The sequence below is a fragment of the Megascapheus bottae genome, chromosome 31, assembly GCF_031878675.1.
Source record: "Megascapheus bottae isolate mThoBot1 chromosome 31, mThoBot2.hap1, whole genome shotgun sequence".
In the NCBI taxonomy this organism is placed as follows: domain Eukaryota; kingdom Metazoa; phylum Chordata; class Mammalia; order Rodentia; family Geomyidae; genus Megascapheus; species Megascapheus bottae.
The window spans coordinates 6,403,428-6,424,259 of NC_143539.1; the positions used below are offsets into that span (position 1 = coordinate 6,403,428).

General features: G+C 42.5%; 2 pseudogenes; both read right to left on the reverse strand.

Annotated features, from left to right (window-relative positions):
- Window positions 1–1,407: 1,407 nt before the first annotated feature.
- LOC150043821 (serine/threonine-protein kinase 31 pseudogene) lies at window positions 1,408–1,993 on the reverse strand (annotated as a pseudogene).
- Window positions 1,994–2,320: 327 nt separating this feature from the next.
- Window positions 2,321–20,718, reverse strand: LOC150043822 (serine/threonine-protein kinase 31-like; annotated as a pseudogene).
- Between the last annotated feature and the right edge of the window lie 114 nt (window positions 20,719–20,832).

Sequence of the window (20,832 nt, forward strand, 5' to 3'; positions counted from 1 at the left end):
ATTCTACTAACTCTATGAAATCATTTTAATACTCTAGTTCCCGTCTCCATCTCTGTAAACCTTCCCTAACCTTAGCCATTGTCTGTTATAAAAGCAGCACTCCTCACTGAGGGTGGCACAGAGGCCCTTCCGCTGTAAATCTAGCCCTCTCCTGATTTGCATAACTACTTCAGCCAGAAAACTAATCAAATCTTCCTTGACAGGAGAACTCCACCCTATGTGCCCAGTGGAGTGGGCTGGGCAGACATAGAAGCTGTGAGCTCAGGTCCTATCCCAGGGATTCCAAAGTTCTCCTGCCAAGTCTGATTCCAAGGGAGATGTGGATTGCCATTAACTAGCGCTAGGATTTGTCTTTCTCTCTTTTTTGTAAAACAATTCTTTCCAGATCCTCCCTTATCCATAAACTATTCTTCTGTCTGCTCAATTCCTTTCCAAAGGTTTTCTTTACTAACCTTTTTCTCTCTTCTTTACTTTCCTATAGCCCTCATTCACATGTAGCACCTTTTACATCTAAGTTGTTCAGCACCGGGTGGAAAATTACCTTCACCCACCCAGAGTCACCAGAATGGCTGCAAAAACCTAGGGGACATTGAACTTAGCACAGATAGAATGTCCCACCACCAAGGGTTTTGGGGGTTGTGGTGCAATCAGGCAGGACAGGATGTGTAGCAGCAGCCTCAGCTCTAAGCAGCTCCAATGGAATGCCACCCCTCCTGCTGGGTCACCTGCAAATTTCTGCACAGACTGGTTAGAGAAGCTGACCCCTAAGGCCTGAATGTGGTGAAGTCTCCCAATAATTTCCTAGTTGCTTTTACGCATTTTTGCTGGCTGGCACCCCGTTGGTTTTTAGGACAGTATAGGGTTGGGATTATCCTGTCTCACTTTCCAAAAATGACTCTGGTCCCTTCATCTAAGGGGGTTGATGGGTGAAGGTTCATCTTTTATAGCTTCTTCATGCTGACTCAGGGGCTTGTCTCCATACTTAGCTAGGGACCCTAAAAGCTTAGCCTATTTTACCAAGGGTTTATCAGGATTACATTTTAGGAATCAGTGTAGACCTAAAGAGATCAATAGGGACACAGCCTCAGGTCCACGAACTTTCCTGAATTTCCAAATTCCGCTCAGCTAGAGCTTTGAGCAAATATGGGGTTCAGGATTGTAAACTACCGATTATTACAGATGACTGACAAGTTCCTACCCAGTAGACATGGACATTAGTAAGGCATGCTTACAAACTATTCTATGACCTACTGGCTCTTGATTAAGTTTGAATGGCCAAGCACAAATGACTTTAGGATCTGACACCATCTCTGCCATCCAACCAGTGGCTTACTGCATCTGGATGCTTTATTGCTTCTGTCCCAGTAGTGTCTCATTCTGGTACCCACACAAGTCTTTCGAGTATCTCTATGCCACCTCTTTTTCTGGGTTTGGAATTGACTTCCCCTTGGGCACCAAGAAGCATTCAGCATTCAAAGCTGGTTCAGAAGTCATCGAACTTCTAAAGTTAGAGAAGGGATTTGACATTCCAAATGAAACTGATCCACTTTGGGGATTCTATCTTCATTTGTTTCGTTGACACACTGATTTGGTGAAGTCAAAATCCCCAACAGTTCCTTGTTCACGATTGAAAGCAAATACATTGTTGAAAGCTTCTTCTGAAGTTAAAGGCCTACTGGCTTGAACTGCACTCAGATTTGCTTTAGGATAATAAGGAACCATCACATTATCCATTGGATCAGACTTAACACACAAACAGGAATATCAATGGCAGTAACCCAGACTCCTCTTTCGTTTCCCTGTAAGCTCTGTGATACGCGGCTGCTCTCTGAATCATCTTTACTTCTGTATCCACAGAATAGACCTTTACAAGAACTGGCTTCCCATTGACCTCAGAGCACACCACAGTGTGCTTGCTACAAAGTACCTTCATGGGCTCACCATCAAGAAGATCTCATTCCAGGCTCGTAGTAAGAAGACCACCAGAGTCCATGTTCTCAGTTGAGCTTTCAAGCCTTTCAGCGTCTTCTTAATGGACACAAAGTGACCCATACTGGGTTATATAAATTCAACACTGTCCTTATACTTGGATTGTAGTGTGACAATGAGCCTTTCCTCTAAACAGATCTTCTTCAACTGTTCAGTTAGAGATAACTCCAGCTCTTTGCAAACACACGACTCAGTCTTTTCTGAGATGTCCTCAGTATCATCAATTTTCTCTTGAGAAGTCAGTGATTTTTTCCAAAGAAAGATCAGAAACCTTTAGAATGCTCTGGAACCACGCTACAAGATGCTGCAGAGAAGCTTCTCTTTCCTAACACTACTGAACGCTTTTCCTTTCCACTTTAGCTGCCAGATTTTTCAAATCCACAGTAGTTGCTTTCTCTTGCTGTAGTTCCTGAACAGTCTGTTCAACTTAGAACATCTTCCTCATTTTTAAGTTTTTGTTTCTCTTGCTGTAGCTCCTGAGCAGTCTGTTGAAATTAGAACGTCTTCCCATTTTAAGTTTTCATTCTCTTCAATCAGTTTCTGGTCCTGCTCAGTTTTTTTCCAGACTAACATTAGATCCTAAATTAAAGTTACCAACAGCCAAACTTTCCTTTGGAAATGCCACTTCACTTCCTGAATTACTCTCATCCTGCAAGTCAACAGGCAGCCTCCCATTTAAAGGCCCCTTTGTCCTGCTGAAGTTCAGCTGGTTGGATCGGTGCCCCCACAAGGGAATAGTGTTCTTGAGATTCCTGAGAGTAAGATGCCTAGGGTCTGATTTCGTTTCCTCATCAGACTAGAGAGCTGGAAGGAAGTTTGCATTTTTCTGCAAATCCTTTCTTAGCTACTTCTTCCCCAATATCCACACCACCATACTCAGCCTGAGCAATGACTGTTATTGCATCTTGATAGGTTGCTTTCACTAGCACTCTGCTGCCAAATTAGACACTACAGTCTCACAGGGACTCTGCTTTGCCCCGGCTGGCTCAAAAACTGCAGCTTTCAGATCAATGAGTCTTTTATAAGGCCATGTTACTCCAATTAGAAGCAACAAGGTGGTCTTCATAGAAAGAGTCTCTAAGCATGATTTCCCCTAATAAATTTTGTTAAATTGGACAAAATAGACAAAGCAATCCATAATTTAGAAGTTCTTTTTAAATCGTGCAATTTAACAAGTCTCCTCTGCAAAGAACTTCTTGTCTCTATGCCACCATGATGCTTTTTAGCTAGCTTACCTGCAATTTGGTAAGGGCCAAAATTACATCTAAATGAGGACTTGCTCTTCCATGGGCCAGCTGGAAATTGCTATACAAGAGCAAGCTGAAATAGCAGTTAAGCAATCATTTTGGTAGTCCTAATTTTAAACAAGCATTTAGGACAACTTCACTTTCAAATTTTGTTCAGAAACCCATTTCTAATCTTCTTTACAATTTTTACTGATATTTGCTTAAACATTTAACACTTTAGCCTTTATCAGCATTTGAAAAACTCTTAAAGGCTCAAGGCATTCCCTTTAGTCTCCAGGCCTTCTTTTAGATGAGGCATTTTTTTCTTCTAGGCAGTAACCTAAACTGCAGAACTCCAACAGTAGTTTAAACTCAAATAAGTTTTTCCTTAATGCAAGAACTACAAACATCATCAGTGCACCAGAAGTCCAGACTTAGTTCTCTTCTCTTGTCTTTTTTCATATATTTTTATTGTAATTAATAGAAGGGTACATTACATTCACCAGATAGAAGGTGCATTACTTCATATACACCAATAGCCTTTCTCGTGTCTTGGTCCCCATTTCCCTCCCCCCACCCCCACCCTTGTCTGGTTTTCCCCCCTTTCCTATCCAATTTCAAATAAACAAATATGCATATATCCAATGTATCAGATAACAAAGTGAAATACTGTAAAAATATGAGATAACCAAGGGACAGCATAAGAAATGAGAGATAACATAGTACATTAAGTGAAAACTTTACAAGATGGAATAGGAGACACACTAGGCCTCCTTGGCACAGGTAGAAACTTTCTCAACAAGGACCAAGAAACACAACAAATCAGAGAAAGGCTGGATAAGTGGGACTGCATTAAACTGCAGAGCTTCTGTATGGGAAAAGACATAGCTACTAACTTAATTAGGAAGCCTACAGAATGGGAGAAAATCTTCACTAACCATACAATGGACAAAGCCTCATATCTAAAGTATATCAACAACTTAAAAATTTGAATCACTCCAAAACTGATCTCCAAAGTAACAACCATCCCATTAAAAGATGGGCCAAAATCTTAAAGTGAGTCTTCTCTGAAGAAGAAATAAGAATGGCCTATAGACACATGAAAAAATGCTCGACATCTCTGATCATAAAAGAAATGCAAATCAAAACAACTCTAAGAATCCACCTCACTCCAGGTAGAATGGCTAGGATTAAGAAAACTAATAGCAACAGATGCTGGAGGGGATGTGGCCAGGAGGGATCACTACTACACTGTTGGTGGGAGTGCAAAATCATTCAACCACTATGGAAAGCAGTATGGCAGTTTCTCAAAAGACTAAACTTAGTTCCCTTCTTGCCAGGGCCTACCGGCAGCGAATTGGGGTTCCTGAAATAGGGGGCAGGGACTGGAAAAAATAGAAGAGAGACAAAGACATGGGGTCCGGGAGGTATGCAACCCAGGTAAAGACTGCAGCCCCGTTAACATTCAACTCAAGGCTTATATCCCTTCTTGAAACCTGGGAACTGCCAGGTGTTACATTCATATGGTAAATCTCAGGTCATTTAAATAGAATAAGGCCAGAAAACAATAGACAATAAAACAATTGTCTGATGCAAGTCAAGGTACAGTTTGATTCCACTCTGGCTCCCAACATATCCCCCGTTTTTATTTTAAAAGAAACACAAGTGCAATTTCTACTCTTTCCAATACCTCTAATTTGTCCTGTCTCACTTTCCAAACATGACTCTGGTCCCTTCATCTAAAGGGGATTGATGGGCAGAGATTCAGCTTCTGTGACTTCTTCAAGCTGAGTCAGGGGCGTCGTTTTCTCTGTGCTTGACCATGGACCTTAAGAAGCCTAACCTGTTTTATCAAGGGGTTGCAAGGATTAGCTATCAGAAACAATAATTTGCTCCAAACTAGAGATCATATTTAACATTTAACAACTGCACAAACCATCTTTGGCTACAATAGTGTAGCTTACTTAGCACCCATTTGCAAAGGCATTTTCTTGATTGTCTGGGGAACTAAATCTCTGCAACCTTAACAATGCTGCAGTTGTCAGATCTAAACAGATTAATAGAGGCACAAGCTCCAGATCCACAAACTTTCCTGAATTTGTGGCTGGTGTCAAATAGAAAATTCGCTCAATTAGGACTTTAAACTACCCACTATCACAGAAGATTGACAAGTTCCTGCCCAGTTATGAAAGGCACGCGCATTAGTAAGGCACGCTTACAAACTATTCTATGACCTCCCGGCTCTGATTAATTTGAATGGCCAAGCACAAGTGACTCTAGGATCTGACACCATCTCTGCCATTCAAGCAGAGGCTTTCTGGATGGTTTATTACTTTCGTCCCAATAGTGTCTCTTCACACCGGGATAAACATCCCATTGGCATTTTACTTTGTTGGTTGCTGGATTTGAACTCAGAGTCTGGGCGCTGTCTCTCAGCTCTCCAGCTCAAGGCTAGCACCCTGCCACTGTGAGTCCCGAGCTTGGTGCTTGAGTTCTGCCCCCCAGCTTTTCAGCTCAGAGCTAGCACTCTGCCACTTCGAGCTCCAAAGCAACTCTGTCCCAGCATCCTGCTGACAGATTAGACACCACAGTCTCACAGGGGCTTTGCTTTGCCCGGGCAGGCTCAAAACTGCAGCTTTCAGATCAATGAGTCCTACAAAAGACCACAGTACTCCAATTGAAGCAACAAGGTGGTCAACACAGAAATAGTCTTTAAGCATGATCTTACCTGGAACTTGGTGAGGGCCAAACTTATATCTGAATGAGGATCTGCTGTCCTTCTCCATGGGCCTGCTGGAGATTGCTATAAAGTAACTTACAAGAGTAATCTGAAATAGCAATTAAGCAACCATTTTGGTAGTCCTCATTTTCCTTGTTTATTTTTTTTAATATTTTTTATTGTAATTAATAAAAGGGTTACATGATATTTGCCAGATAGAAGGTGCATTAATTCACATACATTGATACCCTTTCACGTGTCTTGGTACCCATTACCCTCCCCCCCACCACCCACCTCCCGTCTTGGTTTTCCCCCCTTTCCTATCAAATTTCAAATAACCAAATACAAATAAATTCAATATATCAGATAACAAAGTGAGATACTGTAACAATATGAGATACCCAAGGGACAGCAAAGGAGATGAGAGATAACATAGTACATTAAGGACAACAATCATTTGTTATATGGCTTTTCTTTCAATATCCTGGAGGTCCTTTCAATTAGCTTCATACTATATGGCCTTATGTATCAAGGTTTTGCTCTGTTGCAAATCTCTGCTACTAGAGCACAAGGTTTCTACTGATTATGACAAATGAGGGAAACCATTGAACCTAAGTTCCTTTGAGTCTGGCTTACTTCACTTAATATGATTTTTTCTAAGTCTTTCCATTTCCTAACAAATGGGTTGATGTCATTTTTTCTGACAGCAGCATAGAATTCCATTGTGTACAAATGCCACAACTTGTTGATCCACTCATCAACTGAGGGACATCTAGGTTGGTTCCATATCTTTGCTATGGTGAATAATGCTGCAATGAACATTGTTGTGCTAGTGGATTTAGTATGCCCTAGATTCTGGATGGTTGGGTAAATGCCAAGTAGTGGAATTGCTGGGTCATAGGGGAGCTCTATGTTTAGCCTTTTGAGGAACTGCCACACTGCTTTCCATAGTGGTTGAATGAGTTTGCACTCCCACCAACAGTGTAGTAGTGATCCCTCCTGGCCACATCCCCTCCAGCATCTCCTATTATTCGTTTTCCTGATCCTGGCCATTCTAACTGGAGTGAGGTGGAATCTTAGAGTTGTTTTGATTTGCATTTCTTTTATGACCAGAGATGTGGAGCATTTCTTCATGTGTCTATAGCCCATTTTTGTTTCTTCTTCAGAGAAGACTCTCTTTAAGTCTTGGGCCCATTTTTTAATGGGATGGTTGTTACTTTTGAGATTAGTTTTGGCGTGATTCATTTTTTTGAGTTGTTGATATATTTTAGATATGAGGCCTTTGTCCGTTGTTTGTTTGGTGAAGATCTTCTCACACTCTGTAGGCTTCCTAATTAATTTACTAGCTATGTCCTTTGCCATACAAAAGCTCTGCAGTTTAATGCAGTCCCACTTATCCAGCCTTTCTCTGATTTGTTGTGATTCTTGGTCCTTATTAAGAAAGTTTCAACCTGTGCCAAGAAGGCCTAGTGTATCTCCTATTCCTTCTTTAAAGTTTTCAGTGTGTTAGATTTTACCTACAGGTCTTTGATCCATTTGGAGTTACTTCTAGTGCAGGGTGACAAAGAAGGATCCAATTTTAGTTTTCTGCAGGTGCTTAACCAGTTCTGCCAGCACAACTTGTTGAAGAGGCTGTCTATCTTCCATTCTATTTTTTTGGCTCCCTTGTCAAAGATTAGGTGGCCATAGGTCTGTGGTTTAATATCTGGGTCCTCAGTTCTATTCCATTGGTCTTCAGGCCTGTTCTTGTGCTAGTACCAAGCTGTTTTGATTATTATAGCCCTGTAATAGAGTCTAAAGTTTGGAATTGAAATTCTTCCAGTGCTGTTCTTTCTGCTAAGAAGTGTTTTTGCTATGCGGGCTCTTTTATTATTCCATATGAAATTTTGAATTTCCTCTTCTATTTCTTTAAAGAATGCCATTGGGATATTGATGGGTATTGCGTTGTATTTGTAGATAGCCCTTGGCAAGACTGTCATTTTCACAATGTTGATTCTTCCAATCCAGGAGCATGGGAGGTTTTTCCATTTCCTTAGTTCTGCTTTAATTTCCTTTTTTAGGGTTTTAAAGTTTTCAGCAAAAAGGTCCTTTACATTCTTAGTTAAGCTAATTCCTAGGTACTTTATTTTCTTTGAGGCTATTGTGAAAGGAGTTGCGTTCCTGATTATTGCCTCGTTTCTCTCATTGTTGGCGTAAAGGAAGGCAGTTGATTTTTGAGGGTTAATTTTATAGCCTGCTACTCTTCCAAAGTTTTGAATCAGCTCAAGGAGCTTGGGAGTAGAGTCCATAGGATTCTTTAAATACAGAATCATGTCATCTGCAAAGAGGGATAGTTTTATTTCCTCTTTCCCTACTTGGATCCCCTTTATGCTTGCTTCTTGCCTTATTGCACTGGCTAGGAATTCTAGTACTATGTTAAAGAGGAGTGGAGAGAGTGGGCATCCTTGTCTCATTCCTGATTTTAGACGGAATGGCTTTAGATTTTCACCATTAAGTGTAATACTAGCAGTGGGTTTCTCATACACAGCCTTTATTATATTGAGGAATGTTCCATGGATTCCTAATTTCTCCAGAGCTTTTAACATAAAGGGGTGTTGGATCTTGTCAAATGCCTTTTCCATGTCTGTTGAGACAATCATGTGATTTTTGTCCTTGCTCCTGTTGATGTGTTGAATTATATTAATTGATTTGCGTATGTTGAACCAGCTTTGCCTCCCTGTGATGAATCCAGTTTGATCATAGTGTATAATTTTTTTGATGAGTTGTAGACGGTTGACCAGTATTTTGTTGAGAAGTTTTGCATCGATGTTCATCAAAGAAGTAGGTCTATAGTTCTCTTTCTCTGATGAATCTCTGTCTGGTTTGGGGATGAGGATTATACTGGCTTCATAGAATGAGTTTGGTAAGGAACCTTCATTTTCAATTTCGTTGAAGAGCTTGAGGAGTATTGGTGTGAGCTCTGCTTTGAAGACCTTATAGAATTCAGCTGTGAATCCATCTGGCCCTGGGCTTTTCTTAGGTGGAAGTTCTCTTATTGCCATTTCTATTTCCGAGCTTGAAATAGGCCTGTTGAGTTGGCTTAGTTCTTCTTGGTTCAGTGTGGGTATGTTAATATTGGCTAGGAATTCATCCATTTCTTCTAGATTCTCAAATTTATTGGTGTAAAGGTTTGAGAAGTATTCCCTCATGATATTCTGGATCTTGGTAATTTCTGTCATGATATTACCATTTTCATCTGCGATTTTGTTTATTTCGATATGCTCTCTTCTTTTTTTGGTAAGATTTGCTAAGGGTTTGTCAATTTTGTTAGTTCTTTCAAAGAACCAACTCCTTGTTTTGTTGATTCTTTCTATAGTTTTTTTGGATTCCAAATCATTTAATTCTGCTTTGATTTTAATAATTTGCTTTCTTCTACTGGGATTAGGGTTGCTTTGTTGCTCTTTTTCCAGGATCTTAAGGTGAGACATTAACTTGTTGGTTTGTGATTTTTCCAACTTGTTGTTGTAGGCACTCAGCGCTATAAAATTTCCTCTGAGTACTGCCTTTGCTGTGTCCCAAAGGAGTTAGTATTTTGTGTGCTCCTTATTGTTAAATTTCATAAACTGTTGGATTTCTGTTCTGATCTCTTTGATGACCCATTGGTGATTCAACAATGTGTTGTTCAGTCTCCATGAGATACAGGGTTTTCGTTGGTGGAGATGTGTGTTCAGTTCCAATTTGATGCCTTTGTGGTCTGAGAGCGTGCATGGAATAATTTCAGTGTTTCTGAATCTGTCCAGGTTTGTTTTATGGCCTAACATGTGGTCTATTTTGGAAAATGTTCCATGTGCTGCTGAGAAAAACGTATATTGTGTTGTTGCTGGGTGGAATATTTATTCTGCAGATGTCTGTTAGATCTAGTTGGTCTATATAGTTGTTCATTCTAAGGTTTCTCTGTTGAGTTTTTGCCTTGTTGATCTGTCCATAGGTGAGATTGGTGTGTTAAAGTCACCAACAATCACTGTGTTTCAATCTATGTATGGTTTCAGTGTAAGTAAAGTTTGCTTGATGAAGTTTGGAGCTCCGGGATTGGGTGTGTAAATATTTAGGATCGTTATGTCTTCCTGGAGGAAGTATGTATGTAACCTTTAGTAGTATGTAGTAACCTTCTTTGTCTTTTCTTACTAATTTTAGTTTGACGTCTATTTTATCTGATATGAGGGTGGCAACTCCAGCCTGTTTATGGGGGCCGTTAGCTTGATAGAGTTTATTCCAACCTCTCACTTTCAAAAGATGATTGTTTTTTTGGGTAAGATGTGTCTCTTGAACAATGGCTCTTGCTTTTTGATCCAACTAGACAGCCTATGCCATTTAATTGGAGAGTTAAGTCCATTGATATTGAGAGTTAGGATTGAGAGATATTTATTAGTTCCTACCATTTTTAAAAGTTTTTATTAGGACCTGTGTCTTGACAATTCTTGTGGTCCTTAGATGTTATGCTGTTTAGGTGCCATTTCTTTCCCTATATTGCATTTATTTTGGTTTTCTATGTATAGAACATCTTTGAGAATTCTCTGTAGTGTTAGTTTTGTTGAGACATATTGTTGCAGCTTTTCCCTGGAATGGAATGTTTTTATTGTTCCCTCAGTTATGAATGAGAGCTTAGCTGGGTACAGTATTCTTGGTTGGTAGTTATTTGACTTCAGGGCATGACATATATGCTTCCAGTCACTTCTTGCTTGCATGGTCTCTGCTGAGATGTCTGGGGTTATTCTTATTGGTTTGCCTTTATAGATTACTGATCCCTTTCCCTGGCTGCCTTTAGGATTATTTCTTTGGTTTCTATTGATCCAGTTCGGATTATGATGTGGCGGTGGGATGTTCTTTTCTGGTCAGGTCTGTTTGGGGTTCTAAAAGCTTCTTGTATCTGGATGGGCCTGCCCTTCTGGATATTTGGGAAATTCTCTGAGATGATTCCCTGAAGTATATTGCCAATACCATTGACCTCTTTCTCCAGGCCCTCCTCAATACCAATTAGCCTTAAATTAGGCTTCCTAATTGTATCTTGGACCTCCTGAAGCGCTCTCTCATTTTTCCTAGATTTGGATTGACTCATTTTCTGTTCTTTCTCTATAATAACTAAATTATCTTCAGCCCCAGAAATTCTCTCCTCAGCATTGTCTAACCTGCTATCAAAGCTATCTACTTTATTTTTCATCTCCCTTGCTTCTAACTGCTCATTTTTGATGCCTTGCATCTCTTCTTTTGGATCATGTATGGATTTCTTTAGCTCCTTGATTTCCATTTGAGTGGTTAGCTCAGTAGCTTTATTTTCTTTGGACATTTGCTGGAGTTCGGTCACCTTTTTATTTGTGGATTCTATGAATTCATCCATCTTTCTTTGAAAAACCTTTATTATGGCCTCCTTTATGGCTTCTTCTTTTTCACTTATCACCTTGTTTATGGTTTCCTGTTGTTTAGCTATGGCTTCCTCCCTTATCTCTTTCTTTATATTTTCACATTTTTCATTAATGATGTTTATCAATTGCATTTGTATAGCACTTGGAAGACTCTCCTCTAGGTTTGCCAGTGATTGTTCCATTGTCTGTTTACATTGGGTGGGGGATGTTGTTTCATGATTTGACATTTTTCTTGAGTTTCTTGTTCTGCCCATTTAAAAATGGGAGCAAGATTAATACTAAACACGATTATAGTTTTTCAGATATAACCAACCTAAACCTCTGTAGCTGGCAGACACTAGATGTTCACAAGTTTTGATTGGTGTTATCACTCTTTCTTTTTGTGCACTTACAGACCAGTCTAATACAACCACTGATAAGCGATTTATACCCAAAACAATAAGCCTCTAAATCCAATCTCTATTGTCTTTAAGTCCCTCTGAGCCTAGAGAATAATTAAACACCTAGATATACAGTATTGCTCAACAGCCATCAAGTGTAGATCCATGCATTATAGGGGTTGAAAGATGAACAGAGGTCCAGAGATAGAAAAATAGAATGGGAGAGGTCAGGGGAGGTACAAGAGGATTAACGTAGGAGTGTAAGAATATTGTAGTAATGAAGAAAAGGTATAGCATAAGGATAACTGACCTAAGTTGGTAAGTAGGTAGCGTATTTGAGTACAAAGTTTGGAAAGTATTAGAATAAAACTTATGTGTTGCTGCACGACTAGCTCTTAGCCCAACCAGTGGCCTCACAGTGGGCCATGGGATGGATCTGCGAGCTTCAGTCTGAGCACGCTGGGCAGACGTTTTCCTGTGCTGCTTCCAGGGGCACCCCCCAGCCAAGGGTCTGGGGTTTGAGAGTTTCCAGGGGCTCTCAGCAGGACCAGCAGAAGACCCGTCTGTTCCCAGGGGTGGGGCCCAGCTGAGGAAATGGGCTCCAAGGGCGGAGCCACGCCTTTTTGATTCTCAGAAGGCGAGCTTTCCTGCTGGTCGGCCCTTCAGATCCCTGCTGTGTTTCCACTGCTTTGTCAGAGAGTCTGTGACTGTGGGGGGCCCCTTGGTGCTGTCTTGCTCAGGATTCCCAGCTGGAGGATGCCCCGCTCAAGAATTGAGGAGGGGCAGATGCTGGCTCCTATTTTCCCACACACCCTACCCGCTGTTGTAAGGCAGGATCCCAGCGCCCTTCACTCTCCCGATCCAGTGGCCAGGGAGAGGAGCCTTGTGGGTGGGTAGGATTTGGGACAGCTCTGCCTCCCTTGGTGGGGTGCGGGGTCTTAGGTAGCCCGTCTATCAATCTCCAGTCAATGGCCTGAGGGAGGGGGCTGTTGAGGGAAGGGACAGGATTCTAAATTTGTTGCCCCCCTGCTCCCGCCAGTCTTTCTCGGGCGGGGTGGAGGGGTCTGAGTTAAGTTCTATTGCTTGGCACCGCTCTGCTTTCCCTATGTGTTTGGGGACCCGCTGTGCTACTCACGCCTCAGCGTTCCATCTATGATTGTTCCCCGATGTTGGGGAGTCTTTCACTCCCCTCGGGTCTCCGCCGCTGCCTGTGTTCCGCGTCTGGGTTCCGCTGCTTGCTGTTCTGGTTCCGTGTCTGGGTTCCGCTGGTACTGCCACTCGCTGGCCCGGTTCTATGCTGGTTTCTGCAGCGGTCCCGGCCTGGCGCCCTCAGCCCGCCGCCACTTTTCGCGATTTGAAGCCGGCGGAGAGAGGTGGGGGAGGGGTCTTCGCGTTCCGAATTCTTTGAGAAAGTTGGATGTGAGCTTTATCTGGATTTCTTTTCCAGTTTGAGTCCTTCTCCATTGCTTTTTGAGTTTGTTGTTGTGGATTTCTTAACATAATTGGCTCGTGGGACTCCCTGGTTCTCTCTTTTTGTGAGAGAGAGCTAGGCAGCGTCCCTATTGTCTGGGTGCCATCTTCCTTCCCCCTCCTTTTTTTTTCCTTGTTTCTTTTTTTGTTTTTTTGTTTGTTTGTTTGTTTGTTGTTTCTTTTTTTGAAACAAAACTTTAGGACAACTTTACTGTTAAATTTTGTTCAGAAACCATTTGTAATTTTCTTTAAAACTTTTAACTTAAACTCTTCACAGTTTAGTCTTTATTTGCATTTAAAAACCTTTAAGGCTTAAGGAACTCCCTTTGCCTCCAGGCCCCCTAGGGCCCAAGGCCCTCCCTTTGCCTATTAGAAGAGACTTTTTGTTTTTTCCTGCAGTTTAAATTATTACTGCCTAGAACTCCATCAACAGTTTAAACTCAAATAACAGTTTTTCCCTAATGCAAGAATTACAAACATCAGTGCAACAAAAGTCTAAGTCTGGACTTAGTTTCCTTCCCCCCCCCTTTTTTTGATCCACATTTTTATCATCAGATTTCCAGTGTCAGTCTGCAAGAAAAGACAAATAGGCAAAGTTTCTGACAATGATGAACAATTTTACATTTAAATCTCTAATACATGTCCCCAAACTTTAACTAAAGGTAATAAATCCCAAATTCCCTAAAACCTCTGGGATAAACATGATGCAGTGTTTACAATGTAAACAGCTCTATGCATTACAAAACCAGATTTTTAAAAAGCAGATTTCAGGATCTTTAGAAACATACTTTTTACCAATTTCTCTTTAACACAATGTAATAATCCTTTGAGACATTGTAAAACATTCAAACCTAATACTTTTCTTGAAGTTTTAAGCTTAGACTTACCGGATTGCCTTTGTGTATAAGTATAAATTTATCCACTGTTTTATACAGCATGCTGACAATTTAACCTTGAACATGTTCACTCACTCATTCACACACATTCATACTCAAACATCTTAAAGCGCACAAAATTAATATCAGCCGTTCATTTTCCGGAAGTTTGTGTCAAGAGAGCTTTGCCAATTTTACTCTTGCAGGTGAGAACCAGGTTCCAAACAAAACTTTTACAAGGCAACTTAGCTGGAATTTATTTTTCCAGGGCTTGTTACAACTGCAGACACGTGGGAGCAGCCATACTAGGCCCAGAAATGTTCAAATGAATAACAAGGATGAATGCTTGAGTATGCACAGAAAAACCATAAGGATCCATATTTAGAACTGGTACCAATTTTTAAGACAAAACTGGACAAGGAAAAATATGTAACATAAACAAGACAGAGAAGCGGAGACTTTTAAATAACTTCTAATGGCATGCCCTGTTAGCGACAAGAAACTCAAAAGGGGGGGAGGGGTGAAGGCATCCCTTGACCACCCAGGCCTCTGTTTTAGGCCCACAGTGCACCTTTTTAAAACAAAACAAAACACAGACATACAGGGGGTCGGCTGATTTCTACTTACCTCTGGAGGCCTTTGCTTTTCACCTGGGCATCTTTTACAAAAAAAGGTTGTTAAGGAGAGGGATGGTAAAGACAAACTAACAAGAACAGTCCTTTATCTCAATAGCCTACTATTTGTAAAAGAACAATTGTCACATGTCGCATTAAATTGTGTAGAGTCAATTGATATGTTAAAAGGTCCCTACATAATAGCAAAAGGAGGAGAAACACAGCTCATATGAATGTGTTGAACAAGTGGATCAGGAGCAGTCCCACTGACATGCACAAATAACTCAGGTTCTTCCCAAGCCACACTATGCATCACTGGAGGGTTGGGGATGTAATCCCAGTGAGTCACTGCTTGGATGGCCACTGTCAATCTCCACAGTCCGAACGCAGCGTTCAGGCAGCCAGCGGGCGTCATTTTCTCCTTGTGAAAAAACACATGCATGCCCTCGACCCCAGGTTAGAACAGGATCATGTCCCTGCCAAGCACCAGTTAGGGGATCCTTCCACTTTACTAAGGCAAAAGCACGCTACTCTCCTTTTTTATGCTCTGTACCCAATAGATATCAGAGGATCTAAATCCTCTCTGTCCACGTGGAACAGAGGAATTGGTAGTCTCCCCAGGAGGTAAAGGCACAAGCACTAGCTGTGCTATTTTTTGTCCTGCTGGGATGGATATTACACGTCTTGGGGCAGAGGCCATAACCTTGATTTCTCCAGTAAAATCCTGGTCAATTATGCCGGGTGTAATTTGTATCCCTTTAAGGGCTGAGCTACTTCGCCCTAACAGCAATCCAGCCACTCCCAGGGGAAGGGGGCCGAAGACTCCTGTGGGGAGAGCTTGTATCCCCATCTCTGGGGTCAATACTGAGCAGGTGGAGGAACAGAGGTCCAATCCTGTGCTGCCCCGGGTGGCACGGAAGAGGCCGGAGACTGATTTTGGGGGGTTGTTAGAAGATGTACTTCTGGCTGAGAAGAGGGAGGGACTTCCCCATAGTTTTGTGGGGCCAGGGGCTGGCCCCTTCTCCAGTTTCCCGAAAATAGGCGGCCATTGCAATTTGTTGCTGACTTGCAATCTTTAGCCCAGTGCTTCCCTTTACCACAGCATGGACATGTGCCAGGTGATGTTTCTTTCTCTAACTTGGCCTGGCGTGGGCATTGCCAATGTCCCATTTGTCCACAAGAGAAGCAACTCCCTGGGGGTCTCGCAGCCCGAGAATGCCGCTGGCCTCTATATTTTATAAATTCAGTAACAGTCTTTCCTTGAGGTGCGGCGGCTAAAGTGAGGCCTTGTACATGGGAGGGTCCTATATCAACACACAGTGTAATATAGTCTCTAATTCCTCCCTTATTCCTATGGGGTCTGATAGCCACCTGACAGGTGGTGTTGGCATTTTCATAGGCCATTTGTCTAACTATAGCCTTCTTTGCGTTCTCATCTTGTACTAGGTGGTCTGCAGTCTCCATTAATCGAGACAAAAATTCTTGATAAGGTTCATCAGGTCCCTGTCTAATTTCAACTAGATTTTTAGTACGGTTAGAATTTGGTAATTTTTTCCAAGCCTCTTTCGCCGCTGCATTTATTTGTATATAGGCTTCCATGGCATAGCACAATTGATCTTTGGTGTTTTTATAGGTTCCCTCTCCTAGCAACTGATCAAAAGTGTAAGGCAGGTTCTCAGCCCTATTTGCTTCAATTTTAGCTCGACACTATGCAGTGAACTCTGTTTCCCATAATAAGTACTCTCTCCCACTAAGGCATGCTCTGGCAAGCTGCTTCCAGTCATTTGGGCATAAAATGTCAGCACACGTGGCCTCCAAAGCTACTTGAGTAAAAGAGGCAGTTGGTCCATATTGGGAGCAGGCATTCTTTAAGTCCCGTAATAGTTTAAAAGGAACAGGTCGATGGTATACTTGTTCATCATGATCAATTAAAACGGGGAAGCATCGAGGCCCTGAAATATCTTCCCTCCTCTTAGCAGCCTGAGCCAAGTTTAGTTGGGATGCACTGTGCCTGGTTGTAGTGCCTGTTAGGAGGCACTTGTTGCTAGGACCTTTAGACATGCATAAAGGTTGAGAAGGGGGTTGGGGCTGCAAGGCTGCAGCCGGAGGGAGCGGGAAGAGGGGGAAAGGATTAGATTCGGCCGAGATTGTGGCTGGGGGTTCATATCTATTTCCTGAACTCTTATGCTCAATACCTTCTGGTGTTCCCTTCTCAAAATCTCAGTTAGATTCTCTCGGGCTGTGGCATACAGCTCAGCCTCAGGTTTCTCAGAAGGGTTCTTTAATTCAAGGTTAAGTTCAACATTCTCATGTCGAAGATCTAAGCATTCATTTACTAAATTCCATAAAGTAATAGCCTCTGCTGGGGTCTTTTCAGGGCCATATACACTATAATAATCTTGAATTCCTTTCCCTATCCTCAGCCAGGTTTCTCAATTTAGGGATTCCTCCTCTGGAAACCACGGGCATGCCTCCTCAACAAACTGTAGGAAGCTCTCAAGCTGCCCTTGTCCCACCCCTGTTCCGTGGTCTTCAAGTATGCCTCTTAGGACCGATACATATAGCCTGCGGACATTAACTTGACCCATAATTTTTACTTCCGACAATACAGCCCCCATCTCTCTCACTCTCTTCGAATCCTCTCCTAATAGTCCTACGACGTGTCACTCACCAGAGCGGGGTCCCCCACCTTCATCCCAGACTTTCAGGGTCCCGGTTTGGGCGCCACTTGCCGGGGCCTACCGGCAGCAAATTGGGGTACCTGAAATAGGGGGCAGGGACTGGAAAAAATAGGAGACAAACACATGAGGTCTGGGAGGTCTGCAGCCCAGGTAAAGACTGCAGTCCCATTTATTTTCAACTCAAGGCTTATATCCCTTCTTGAAACCAGGGAACTTTCAGGTGTTACATTCATATGGTAAATCTCAGGTCATTTAAACAGAATAAGGCCAGAAAACAATAAGACAATAAAGCAATTGTCTGATGCAAATCAAGGTACGGTTTGATTCCACTCTGGCTCCCAACACCTTTTTTCTAGAATACATCCAGTTGCAACCCAGTAGCACGAAACCAAATCATAAAGACATAAACCTTTAAACATATCTCTTCAAAACCCTTTCCCCAATGTATTACATTTTAAAGGGCAATTGAAGAAATACTAATTACATCACCTACATTTTACCATCAGATTTCCAGAGTCAGTCTGCAAGGAAAAAGGACGAAGATGGTCTACTCAGTCCATCTGAGCAGGTTTAGAGGAACAGTTGTTGTGCCACCTTATCTTCTTTCACCATGTGTGGACCCTCCCTTAGGGCGTTTTCCACCATGGGAACCCAGTGCTGCACCTTTGCGAGTCCACCTCTCACCCCCAAAGATGGTCAGTCACACAGGACTACCCCAAGTTTTCCCGTCCTTTCTCTTAGCATTTGATTAAAACAGGCCAAGTTTCTGACATTGATACACAATTTCACATTTAAATTTCTAAAACTTTAACTCATGGAAATAAATTCCAAATTCCCTAATGCTTCTGGGCTAACCAAGTAGAAAAATTCTATTAACCAGTTAGTTCCTCTTAAAATAATGTAATGAACATGGTCACTCACTCATATTCACACACACATTCATACTCAAAGATCTTAAAGCATGCAAAATTACTATCAGCTGTACATTTTCTGAAAGTTTGTGTCAAGAGAGCTTTGCCAATTTTACTCTTGCAGGTGAGAACCAGGTTCAAAACAAAACTTTTTACAAGGAAATTTCCAGCGTCACATCTAGCCCACCTTGAGCCTGACTCTAGTCATTTTCCCAATTTTGACTAGGCCATCTCACGTGACAGTTTACAGGACCAAATTTTAACCTGGGAAACCAAGACTGATGCCTATGTCCTGCCATCAATTGTCTCCAGATTGTAACTTTAGCCAGGTTGTTAAGCTAGACTAGGCTTGCAGCTGCCTCGCTTGCCTCAATTGCAGCTGAGTGGGAGAAGCCATACCAGGCTGGAGACCTACCCCAGGGGCCTGAAGCTTTTTCAACGGTTTAAAATACACCTAACAAAAGAGAAGCAGAGACCTTTAAGTAAACCCAAATTTCTATGGCATGCCTAGCAGCAGTCAGAGTGAGGAAGACACCTGGGGCCCTGAAAACTCTTGCGGGGCGCCTCTCTTGTGGAGACTTCCATTCTCTGGCAACTGGCTGGCCAAGGCCAGACTGCCTGCAAAACTGCTATCAGGGGGGCAAGAGTTTTAGACTGAAGACAAACACACAACAGGTAACAACCAACAAATTCAAAGAGACAAAGTTCACAGAAATTTCCAGGGACCAAACGGCACCCCCTTACTCTCACACGGGAGCTGCCCAAACACACTCGACTCAGTGTGCCAAAGCAGATGGACACCTCTTTGGTGCCCCCAGACGGCTTGGAGTCCAAAGACCCTTTGCCCAGAGTGGGGATCAGGACGTCTCAGGTTCCCTCCAGGATCACTGTCTGGACACGTCTATCCCAGAGAGAGCCTGCCAGATACAAATGCAACCGATCCACTACTACAAAGTGGAAGTGAAAACAGCAACAACACAGACACAGACAAACAGCGAGCGCTCTTACCCATTACTAAGCAACACACCTTTCAGGCCTCACAGAGTCCTGGTGGGGTAACTGGGGGATCCCGGACGAGCCCCCAAATGTTGTGCCCAGAGGAGGGTACACCCATAGAAGACCACCGAGATAGAGGCGTCCAAAATGCAAAAGCAAGGTTTATTACGGGATACAAGCCAGGCAGGGAACTCATCCGCAGGCACTCAGCAGCCAGGCTGGGAGGAGTCATCAATCAGGGTTTACACAGCCTTTTTAAAGTCAAAAATTGCACCCATGAGGTGGTCGAGTGAGATAAGATTTAGGGAGCTTCCCAGGCTGGGGGAAACTGACGGAAAGTTCTCACGTCAGCTGCGTCCCATTCAACTGTCAGAGAGTAGTTTTATCGTTTTCAGAATTTCCTGAAGGGGGTGGGATGCATGAAGTGCGGGGTTCAATTCCTCGGTACCACATACATAGAAAAAGCTGGAAATGGTGCTGTGGCTCCAATGGTAAAGCTTTAGCTATGAGAAAGCCCAAGAATAGTGCCCAAGCCCTGAATTCAAGTCCCACGACTGGCAGAGAAGAAAATAAAAAGCTTACACAGTGCATTGATCCTGAGTTCAAGCACCAGGAGTGCCATTAAGAAAAAATAGTAGGGGATGGGATGCTAAGATAATAGCTAGCTCTGGTTAAAAGTTTCTCTAAATGAAATTTCTCTTTCCCCCTCCTCCTCCTCCTCCTCTTCCTCCTCCTCCTCCTTCCTGCTTCTCCTCGTCTTTCTCCTCCACTGTATAGGCTAGCAGAAGGGAGAAGCAGCAGCATCTGCTATCTTTCTGGGGTCAGAGTGGACAGCTAAAGTCCAGAGAACAAAACAGACAAGAAAATGGGAAAATTACATCTGGTTTTGGAGAGGGAGAGAGTGGAGGGCTTTGTGGTGTGGTCAGCATCCTGTCCATCTTTGGCTGCCCTTGGACCTTGCTTTGCTCCTCTTTTACTTGCATAGAAATATAAGATTGGAGAAATCATGTCTCAATGATTTTTGGTCATGAACTGTTTAAGAACAATACTCTGCCTCTGTGTCTATCTTTGTCTCTCTCACTCTTTTACTAAATCTTATTCACTTACTGAATAAATTAGATAGATGGAAGTTAAAAATTAAGATAGAAGCTGGGTGCTAATGGCTCAGACCTATGATTTCTAGCTACTCAGGAGGCTGAGCCCTAAGGACTGAGGTTTAAATCCAGACCAAGCAGGATTAACTACCAAATAACTGGATTTTTTAAAGCCAGAATTAAAGCTGTGAGTCAAGTGGTAGAACATTAGCCTTGAGCACAAAAGATCAGAAACAGTGCCTAGGTCTGAGTTCAAAACCCAAGACTAGCACATGCAGGCATACACGTGCTAAACACAGTAATACCCGGACTCACCCTCAGTATCTGGCCCCACTGGCTGATGCTTTGCCATCTGACAAGACATTTCCCCTGGTGCCTCGACTCCCAGGTGAAGAGAGTGGCAGTGAGTTTCTTGCACTATTAACCACTGAAAGTGAGTTGTGGGATATCGGAGATGGCACACTCATGCACGTCAAAC